Source organism: Salarias fasciatus, unplaced genomic scaffold (genome assembly GCF_902148845.1).
Source record: "Salarias fasciatus unplaced genomic scaffold, fSalaFa1.1, whole genome shotgun sequence".
Taxonomy (NCBI): Eukaryota; Metazoa; Chordata; class Actinopteri; order Blenniiformes; family Blenniidae; genus Salarias; species Salarias fasciatus.
The window spans coordinates 1-11,674 of NW_021941400.1; the positions used below are offsets into that span (position 1 = coordinate 1).

General features: G+C 45.9%; 1 pseudogene; it reads left to right on the forward strand.

The window, feature by feature from the left end:
- Positions 1-4: 4 nt before the first annotated feature.
- Positions 5-10,171, forward strand: LOC115385711 (myomesin-2-like; annotated as a pseudogene).
- Positions 10,172-11,674: the final 1,503 nt, after the last annotated feature.

Here is an 11,674-nt window from a genome sequence, read left to right on the forward strand (position 1 = left end):
GGTGCTGGCCTGGAAGCCCCCTGTGCAGAGGGGCCACGAAGGAGTCATGTACTATATTGAGAAGGTGAGAAGACACATTGAACAGCCATTCAGCAGCCGAGCGGAGCGACAGCACCGAGCAGCTCCCCGCCTCACGCCTGCTCTCTGTGGACCACAGAGCGTTTCAGGGTCGGACATCTGGCAGAGGGTGAACACCGGCATGCCCGTCAAGTCTCCGCGCTTCGCCCTGTTCGACCTGGCCGAGGGGAAATCCTACAGCTTCCGTGTGCGCTGCAGCAACTCTGCCGGCGTGGGCGAGCCGTCAGCGTCCACAGGGGACGTCACAGTGGGAGACATACTGGGTGGGTGAGACCCCCATGGCACAGCCCACCAGTCCGTCAGTCTCACACACACTCACACTCACACCTACAGGTCATTTATAACCACCAACTAACCTCACAGACTAGTTTTTGAACTGTGGGAGGAAGAAGCAAGGAAACCTCCAGATAAACACCTGGCCAGACTTCAACCCATGACCTGCTCTTTTCCTCCTGTTTGCTGACTGCCTCATTAAACACTGCTGTGTATTTAAAGTGTGTGAGGATGGTATATAATGAGTTCTGCAGGATTCCCCCCCCTCTCCTTTTCTCAGTGAACTCTGGTTCTTCTCTGATTTCTTCTTTCCTGCTGGTCCTCAGACCTTCCCTCGGCTCCCGGCACTCCAGTCGCTGCCAGGAACACCGACACCTCTGTGGTGGTCTTCTGGTCTGCCTCCAAGGATGTCAGCCACTTGGTGGGCTACTACATTGAATGTAGTGAAGTGGGAACGGACATATGGATGCCCTGCAACAACAAACCCATCAAGCAGACCAGGTGGGACATCTTTAAAGATGCAGTCCTAGCGCAGAGCTGAAACACTGGCCAGTGGCCACATGTATGAGCTATGAGCAGTAAAATCTGCAGGGATTTCTGGTTTGCTCGTCAACTAACAGTAATCACTTTAGGCTGTTTCTCAGTAGGCGTTGAGGATGAACCTGAGACTGAGTGCTGTGTTCAGGTTTGTGTGCCATGGTCTGATCACCGGCGTGAACTACGTGTTCCGGGTGAAGGCGGTGACGCTGCAGGATACAGCCTCAGCTCCTCCCAGTCGGATGCCGTCATCGTGCAGGCCGCCATCTTAAGTTCCCCAGAGTTCTACTCCGTCACTCATCGACTCACACTTAGCTTGGAAACGTAACTTTTTATTTACTGATCTCCAACTCAGCTGTGAGCAGACTAAAACTAATTTTTCCAGACTAAAATGGCAGATCTTTAGATGTCAGGCTCATGATGCCACCTGGTGGTGCAAAGCAGATATCACATGTTCTTGGGCTACCGTACTTGGTCCCATGAATTTATTTGAGAACATCTGCCACACCATGAATATGCACCCTCATTATGAAGATACCACACTTATTTACATATATAGCTGCTATATATATATATATGGTTCATTTGAACTTTTAACTAAAACAGTATTATGTTGTATGTATGTTCAAGTCCGAAGTCTGCAACCCTTTTGAACAAAGAGAAGTTTTAAACCAATTTCCATCAAATGAAATTCCTCTGGTGTAAAACAAAAAAAACAACAACAACAACAACAACACAACACAACAACAACAAATAACTTGGTTCAAACTTGGTTCACCTTTCAAAAAGAAGTTAAAACTGCTTATAAGGGAGAGTGGGGTAAGGTGAGCCACCCTTTGTTTCTAGGCAGTTGTGCACGTTGGTCCTTACCTACCCCTCACTGGGGCACTTACAGGAGCTACAGGAGCAGCTTTTTTGAGAAGTCATTATTTTAAGCATTTTGTCAGAGATGCATTCTGATCATTCATTTAACAGGAGACATCCTGAAATACAGGAATATGTTTTAATTCTAAGTTTTTATGTCATTTTTCCTGCCTCCAGGACAGCAGAATGTAAAACGGGGCTTGTCTTACCCGCTCTCCCACAGTTTGACTGTATTTACTGTATTTTCAGCTGTTAGCACTGCAGGTAATCAGCATCATAGGCACCACAAAAGTCTTATTTTGAATGAAGATTTCTGATTATCTCCTGAGGTGTTCCTTATTCAGCAGTGAATGACAGAGATCAGTGAAACCTGCAGGACTGTGTTGCTGAAGAGGCCTGCAGACCTCTGATTTAACCAACTTACAGAAGCAGCGTCATATTGTGTCATGCTTATGTGCTTCAGTGCCAGTATTGATCTGTGAACGTCTGTTTTTGCCATTTGATCAGTCTTAAGGGGGCCGTCTTGGTGCATGGCAAAGGTGAATGCTTAAACATTGTGTGTGTGTGTTTGTGTGTTTGTTTGTATGTGTGTGAGTTTGTGTTTGTATTTAATGGAGATAAGGAGCTGTCACCTTGAGAGAGTTTCTAAGTGTCACAGAGCATCTGGTTTTGTGTGTTTTACCTACCATGGTGATGGAGTGTGTGTGTAGTGTGTGTACACAGCATGCTCAGCCATGATTATTCTAACTCTCATGAGTGCTACGTCTGCATTTTGTAAAAGTTTTGGGCCACCTAGAAAACTTTGTGCACATTGAACACCAAGCCATCTTTTTAATTGCCGTCTTTGATTACCGTCTTCTTCCTTCCTCTCATAAGTGACGCTAACCAGCTTTTCCACTGCACCTGCAGCCGTGCCTGGTAAGTCCAGTGACGTGACCATGCTGGAGGCTGTCAAGGACTACATGATACTGAGCTGGAACCCACCAGCTCATGATGGAGGGGCCGACATCAGGGGCTACTTTGTGGACTACAGGACGTGAAGGGGGGCGTTGCTGGGAAGTGGCATGAGATGAACCACAAAGCACTCACCACAACCACATTTAAAGTAAGTCCATTTCCTCCTGATCAACTTCAGAAGAAACTTACTGTGAGTGGAGGCACGCTGATCGGCACCTTCCCAGGTTCATCGCTGCATTGTGTGGCGCCAGAAGGGAGCTTTCAGTGCTGTTCATGAACACTTTGCTTAACACTCCGCTCTTTACTGCTGCACAGTTTGGACTGACTGTAATTGTGTGTGTTTGTTCTGACCAGGCGGAGGACCTGAAGGAAAATGTTTTCTACCAGTTCCAAGTGCGTGCAATGAACATGGCAGGTGTGAGTGAAGCATCTCTGCCCAGCGGACGTCTGGAGTGCAAAGAGTGGACCATTACTGTCCCAGGTTTGAAGGCACTACAGCCACCATGAACACCGCCACAGAACCACATCCAGACCGCAATGAGACACTCCTCACGAGAAAGCCATAGGAATGTAACATATAGCTTGAAACACAGATGAACACAACCTGTTCAGAAATAGTTCTAACAGGACAGCACGAGAGTTGACACCACCTGACCACCAGGCTCCACGAGGGACTCAAACTGTGGGGAACCACACTGAAGGATGCCTCTGAAGGTTCTGTGGACATTCAGACGGTGTCCTCCATCTTCTAAGGTCCTCCTTTGGACTCCACGTATTTGGAGGTTCGTGATACCTCTGGCCGTCATCCTGTGGAGCCGCCTGTGTTTGACGGACGCAGCCCCCGTCAAATGGCTACTACTTGGATCTAAAGTTCGAGTCCGCGGGAGAGGAGGGCTGGAAGGCTGCACACGAGAAGGTCAACCAGGTGAAATACATGAAGGTAAGGAAGCCGTCTGCTCCAAGGCCTCTCTCAGATGATAAACGTTGGCAGTGTCGCCATGAGACCTGTGGTTTTCTGGTGGATTCAGGTGACCGGGCTGAGGCCGGTGCTTCCCTACGTGTTTCCGTGTCCGTGCTCAGAAGCTGGCTGGAGTTGGAAACCCCTCAGTCCCCATAGGTCCAATCCTGGCTCAGTCTCGCCCTGGTGAGTGTGATCACAGTGTAGCTCACACATTCAGGAACAAAGCTCTCACACCCAAGTCTAGAAATGAAAGAAAAAGGACTGCTTTCAGGAACTGACACAAACAGCTCAGAGGTGGCTGTCACTGTGACATGACTGCTTTCTGACTCTCATGGCAGACTTTCCTCTTCTTCAGGCACCAAAGAGATTTACGTGACAGTGGATGATGATGGTGTCCATTTCAATGGTCTTGAGTGGGCTGACTTGAAAAGCGGGCTCTGAGTTTTGTTTGGTCCAAGAACTACCAGGCCATGGCAGACACCTCTCGCATTACTATCGTTACTGAAAAGGGCAAGTCAGTATCTTCTTACAGTACCACAGTACCGACCTGGAACCTGGAGTGCTCTCCTCCACCCTCGTGTCCTCCTCTACAGGTCCAGAGCAATCTTCAACAGTCCCTCCCTGGAGGATCTGGGCACCTACTCCTGCGTGGTCACCAACACTGACGGCATCTCCTCTAGCTACACCCTCACCGAGGAGGGTGAGTCCAAGCAGTCAGGGCCCAGAGCTCTGCTGACTGTCCTTGACTGTCAACAGTTGTTTCCAACCAGTGGTCCTGTGCATATACAGCATGTTGGTTGTTCGGGTCTCAGAAAGTTCCTGAGATCATAACAGTTTCCCAATCGTTTTTTTGTGTTCATTCTGGGTTTTTTTTTTGCTGCTTAACAGGTCTGAAGCGTCTTCTCGACATCAGCTATGACCACAAGTTCCCTGGTGAATATGGACACACACACACACACACACACACACACACACACACACACACACACACGTTTTCTGTACGTATTAGCTATAATCACGGAACGACCTTATCTCATCACCAGACCCAGTTTATGCTATGTAATGTTTCATTGTTACGTTTATTCACTGTGTTGCTGTGAGAGGACTTCACCCAGTGTTCAGTCAGCGTTCAGCATTTCTTCAGTCAGTGTTCAGTCCTTCTTTAGCAGCCGTCTGATCGGACCTGCACAGTGACCAGGAGCTGACAGTGGTTTGGATGTTCACAGTGTCAGTCAACCCTAACCCAGTTTTTTATTGACAAACTATTTAGTTGAAGATAGACTTTCACGGTTTTACTCTTCATGTTGAATATCAGCATTCCTGTCTCTGGATCCCTCACCTGTTTAATGTTTCTGCTGTGGTTGAGTCATGACCAGAAATGCTGAATCTGTCTTTAAGGCTTAAAGTGTTAGATTAGAGTCGGGGACTCGAAGACTCAAAAGACTCGGCCTTTAGTGACTGTATGATCAGTTTATGTAGAAAATGAGAACAATTCAGATGTGCCGTTGATAAAATGGGAGCTCTCACTAACGTGGTGTTTTCCAGTTATTCCCTTCAAGAACGAAATGGCCATGGAGCTGCTGGAGAAAGGCCGTGTCCGATTCTGGACTCAGGTGGAGAAATGCACCGCTGACTGCCAAGTGGAGTACGTCTTCAACGATGTCATCATTACGCAGGGAAAGGTTTGAGGCTCACACCATTCCACTCACTTTCTGACTCCAACGCAAACTCAGAAACCAACTGATGAGGTTTATCTGCTTCTTTCTCACCTTGTTGCTCTCAGAAATACACAATGAACTTCGACAAATCCACGGGCATCATTGAAATGTTCATGGACTCCCTGGAAGTCACCGACGAGGGAACCTTCACCTTCAACCTGGTGGATGGAAAAGCTAAGGGTGCAACCAGCCTGGTGCTGATCGGAGATGGTAAAACTCATTAGAGACAGCCAAACCAGAGTCCTTCAGTCGTTCTGACTCTACTGCAGTTACAGCTGAACTCCACTGAGAGGCAGCAGAGAACATCTGGAGCACTTTTAACATAGAAATCAGATAATCACATCATTTCCTCTTTGTTTTCAAGAATTTAGGGATCTTCAAAAGAAATCCGAGTTTGAAAGGGCAGAATGGGTCAGGAAGCAAGGTAAGACATCAGACTCTGTTCCAGCTTCATGCTCCCTGCAGTGAAAACAGCCGGCTTCACTTCCTGTTCCGTCCACAGGCCCTCACTTTGTTGAGTACCTGGACTTCACCGTTACTCCAGAGTGTGATGTGCTGTTGAAGTGCAAGGTATTGAAAGAAACCACAAATATTCAGAGTCCGATCGGAGGAGCAGAACCGTCATTCCTCTTCTTCTTTTCTTCCTCAAGATCGGAAATGTGAAAGCAGAGACTGAGATCACCTGGTCCAAGGACTGCATCGAGATCGCAGATGACGATGAGGATGCCAAGAAAATTGAGAAGAAAGACGGCGATCTGACCTTTAATATCGGAAAGGTCAGCTCTTAGGAGGCCACAGAGTCAGCAGCTTCCCGTACAGCTGAAACGCTTGTTGCAGCTTCGCTAGACTTTATGTTGCTCAGCCACCTCCCGCTCCCTGACACACAGACCATAAATGATGAAATACTTTAAGAGTGTTCCTGCAAACCTGAACACACTCCAGCTGAGGTTCCCCTTATACAACCTCAATTCAAAAGAATCTGGGACTCATTAATATAAAAATAGAATGTGATGCAACTCACTTAAACCCTGATTTGATACCCTCTATTGAACAGTTCACTTATCAATAATGACCCTGGTTCAAGGGAGTCAGTAATGAAAACTGCTCAGTGAAACATTTTTGTCATTCTGACACACATTTTATGTGGTTGTCGATGAACTGTGGGGTTTAACCGAGTCACACATTCAATTCCTTTCCAAACCAGGTCCCAGTTTTTTGGAAATTGAACTTTTACTTTGACTTTATTGATTGACATGTTTTACTTTTCAACATTTAATCCATATAATGCCCCTGCAGCATATGGTCGGTCTGTGTGCTCAGTCCATTTCATCCATTCATCTCTGACACTTCTTTTGACCTTTCCCGGACTCCGTCCTGACCTGGGCTCGGTCGACACCCGGCGCCGCGGCGGTTCTGTCGAGGTCCCGTTAGAGGAAGGTGGATGTCAGCGCATGAGCTGCTTGTCAGTGGCGTTGGCAGTAACCGGCTTGTCTGTCTAATTCACAGTGGGTTATTAAGCAAGAGAAACCGAAAGAAAAAGAGAGGAAAAAACCAGCCGCAGTGGAAGAGCCCCCGCCACCAAGACCTAAAGTCTGGACATAAGTTCACGCTTCATTTCTCCATCTGTCTCCGCCTGTCATGTCCCCCTCCATCTTTTCCATGTGTGTTTCGTGTCACTCGCCTGCATCACTGCAAGCAGGAGAAAAGCTTTGCCTTTTCGGTTTTCAGTGGCTCCGTTCGTCCTCCTGTCTGTCCCAGTGTCTCCTCTGTCCTGCTGAAAGGACTCCGCCGCTCTCTGGGACGCTGACGCTTCTCTCTGTTCCCACCTCAGATCTCCAAGCACGACGCAGGTGTGTATGAGGTCTTCCTGAAGGACGACAGAGGCAAAGATAGCAGCATCTTCAAACTGACGGACGCTGGTAAGACGCTGGTGAACGCGCCTTATAGAAATCAGCACAAAACCTAATATCAGAGGACGTGTTGCTGAGTGGTGTTGTCCGTTTTTCCCAGGATACCAAGCTGTGATGAATGAGCTCTTCAGGGTTATCGGTGAGTCAGTCACAGTCACACTGGCAGCAGAGAAGAAGACTGGATGAGGCACACAGAGAAAAGTTCTGAAAACAAAGTCAGACTCTTGAAAATGAAATTCCAATTCTGAATTAAATTTAAGAATTCTTTTGGCACAGTTGAGATTATGTCCTAATTCTGAATTCAGAGAATTAAAAAGTGTGATTTCTGAGATATAATATATAAGACTTTTTTGAGGGTGCCACTCGAAGTAAAATATACATTTAAAAAAATCCACAGAAAAAAGGGTAAAAAAGTAAAAAAAACAAAACAAAAAAAAAGAAGCTAAAATTATCCAGTGTCTCCAAATGCAACACTGTTTTCACTGGTTTTAAAGGATTCTACGTCACAGGACCTGTTTTTTTCTGTTACTCATCTCTTCAGCCAACTCTGCCAGTGATATACAGGTGATCAGTACTGAACATGGGATCATCCTTCAATCTGTGGTCACGTATCACCATGAGGACCTTCGTGTCGGCTGGCTGCACAAGTAAGAACATCCTCACTTTCATGAGAGCATCAGACTGTTAAAGCTGCAGTCAATCCCCCAGAGACCACAGTGGCCCATGTGGGACTCAGCATTAATACGAATCACAGTATTTATTAAAGAAGGAGTAGTTTTGAACTGTCTAAGCCAGTTAATGACTAATTCACTCAATAGATTCACCTGATGTCACATCAGTAGGTAGGAGGAAGTTGCTCTATTAAAGAAGGCTTTAAATCTATAATCATGCCAGTTTTACAAAGTGATGGTCCAGCAGGCTGGAGGAAAGTCAAAGCACAGCGTAGGAAGAGCGATGCTCAGGTTCAGGTGTCACTCCTGCTCCATGATAAAGTCAAAGTTCAGCTCCATTCAGGCGCCTCACTGGCCTTTCTGTCTGCTTGCCTCCACTCTGCTTCAGAGATGCGAAGATCTCTGCTTCAGAGAGAGTGAAGGCTGGAGTCACTGGAGAGCAGCTCTGGCTGAAGATCAATGAGCCCACAGAGAAGGACAAGGGCAAGTACGCCATGGACATCTTTGATGGCAAGGACGGCGTCAAGAGAGTCTTTGAGCTGAGCGGCAAGGGTGAGTTCAAGTGAGACGGACGCAGGGTTTTTCACTTAAAATAAAATGCTGGGATTTTCCCGCTGCTGCCCCCGTCAGCGGAGTGCTGCTCCATACTTTGAGAGCTGTACGTCTGTAGTGTAAAAGAAGCAGGGCTCATGATGTGCTGCTGTTTTTGTGACACAAAACCCTGATTGTTGTGTTGTGCTGCAGCGTGGGAGGAAGCCTTTGAAGAATTCCAGAAGCTCAAGTAAGTAAATGAGCCTGATGCTTTTCCTCATCTCTCTCCACGCTGTTGATGTGTGTGTACAGGATGTTTACGCAGATACACTCACTGTAGCTACAAACTCAAAATAACCCCGTCTCCTCTTTCATAGAGGCTCTCTGAATACATTTCCTGCTATTGTACAGCGTCCGAATAACCATGATACCCTTTTAAGATGCTTCTGACTCTGTGTGTGTGTGTGTGTGTGTGTGTGTGTGTGTGTGTGTGTGTGTGTGTGTCTGTCCTTCCTCAGAGCTGCCGCCATCGCAGAGAGAAGTAAGTGCTTCTTTCATTCCTGAAGGCTCTATAAAGTGACGTAACCTCCTCCAGATAGAGTCATGTTTAATCTTTAACGTGGGATTGGAACTGCAGATCTCTCTGACAGAACTGGACTTTTCTCTCCCTGAATCAGCACCGTGCTTCAATACGAAAGTGAAAACAGGCTCCCCCCAGTTCATACAAAGAACTTTAAAAGCATGAATGAAAACATCATTAACCGCACTTTTGGCTGGAAGGAACACAGAGCGAATGTGACAAATGTGTAAATATTCCAGATGGAGACTTTATCTAAGTTAGGGTGAGAGGGAGCTGCCGGACAACACAGAGAGACACTACAGAACACAGACCACGTCCACCAATAGACTCACATTTATATTCAATGAATGGACCAGCTGAGGCCTAATTTCCCTGTATTCATTTATAACAGCCCATGGTCATGTTAAAAAGCATAAATATTCTGTGGGTCGACGTTCATTCCATTATCTCCTTTGAATTAAAAATCAAATTGAAGTGATGAGAAAGTCCAACTCTTCTAATACTGGAGCTGCTCCTGCACCGTTCAGTCAGGAACACTTCACCCCTGACTGATGACCAGCCGGCTTCACTCTGTCCTCTATTTCTTCCTCAGACCGAGCTCGAGTTATTGGAGGTCTGCCAGATGTGGTGGCAATCCAGGAGGGCAAGGTAAATACATGACACTGCAGCAGAGCAGCAACACACCTGTACACTCTCAAGCTTGTTGTTGATGAGTTTTCCTCAAAATGTCCTTCCCCTCTTCCAGTCTCTGAACTTGACAGGCAACGTTTGGGGCGAGCCTGTGCCTGAGGTGTCCTGGACGAAGAACGAGAAGCAGCTGCTGTCCGACGACCACTACAGCCTCAAGTTTGAGCATGGCAAGTTCGCCAGCATCACCATCGCCGCCGTCACCACGACCGACTCCGGAAAGTACGCGCTGGTGGTCAAGAACAAATACGGCACGGAGGCCGGCGAGTTCACCGTCAGTGTGTACAACCCAGAAGACGATGAGCATAAGGAGGAGAAGAAGGACTAACGGGGTGATGGAGAAGACGCTGTCTTCTGAAGTGATTCACCCCAGCATGAAACAGTGCCGTTCAATAAACCATCAATCAGCTACTTCCTCCTGTGTCTTTCATTGATCAACAGCTTTGTGTTTTCCTTGAAAGGAAGCAAACAATGAACGCTACAAGGAACTACTTTGTGGTGCTTGATCGTTTTATCACTTGTGGCCACTGCATGTAAAACAAAATACTGGGGCATTAAAGGTTTGGTCAGCTTTGATGTATGTTACTGATAATGAGTGCTTAAATCTTGAACACAGTCACATTTGCTGGTTGACTGTAGTGTCATTTATTTGCACAGATTATATGAAGACAAAAATAACTTTTAACACAGACAATTAAGAATTGTTTCTTTATTACTACAAGTCCTACAATAAAAGGCTGAAAAGTCTGATAAAGAAACTGGAAGAAAATAAAACAGACCTTACTGACATTGGCACTAAACCAAACTGATGTAAAAAATAAAAAAATAAAAAACAACAACCCTGAAGCTACACAATGTGAAAAATGAGAAACAAAGGAAAAATGAATTTATCACACCACTGAAATGGACTACAATATAACAGACAGCATATCATTTTGTCTTAACCGTCTCCTGAAAACAGGAAAATCATCCTATTTCAGAACTCTTTAGGAATTAAAGGCTCCCACATCATTCTGACTCCACTTTTTTAATGGCTAAAATTATACAGAAATTCATTCTCAGAAGACGCAAAAGAGGAAATGGGACAGCGAGACAAATTTGTATCACTGGCAGCTAGCAGTGACACTTCAGTGGCCGCAGCAGTGCCACTGTTTATGCCACTATTTGGGAGACATGCCACGGTTTATGTCGCTGTTTGGGAACATGCCACAGCTAATGCCACGGTTTATACCACTGTTACAAAACATGCCACAGTTTGTGCCACTGTTTGGGAAAGATGCCGTGGCTAATGCCAATACATATACTGCTGTTTGGGCGAGGTACCACGGTTTGTGCCGCTGCTTGAAAACATGCGAGATGCCACGGTTTATGTGACAGCTTAGGGGATGCCCCGGCAGGGCGTCCAGCGGCATTTCCGGTGGCTTCTGGATGGGCCACAGTTCATGCCGCTGTCTGCCCCCCTCCCCCATTCAGAAGAATTCTCATCAGAGCCTAGATGAGCAGTTGTGCAATTAAAAACAGATGACACAGATACAATTTTAAGTAAATATTAGCTACTACTGAAATTTAAATACAATACAGAATAAAAAATGTACAATTGTAAATACAGTAATACAAAACATATGACATAAATATGAGGTATCATATTTTTCTTTAACAACTCTTAACCAAACCACTATAAATAAAATACAAAAAAGTAAAACAAATAATACAGTAATAAAACACAAAATATAGGGTTTTTTTTGCATTATTTTTCTTGAACAACTCCTAACCATTTTAATACACTATAGGTGTGTGTGTGTGGGGTGGGAGGGGTGGTGGGGGTGGTTCCTAGATTATTTTATTTACTCAGGTCCATAACCTCCTCAAACCTGGCTAATATTTTCATTTGTCTTTTTTGACAACAA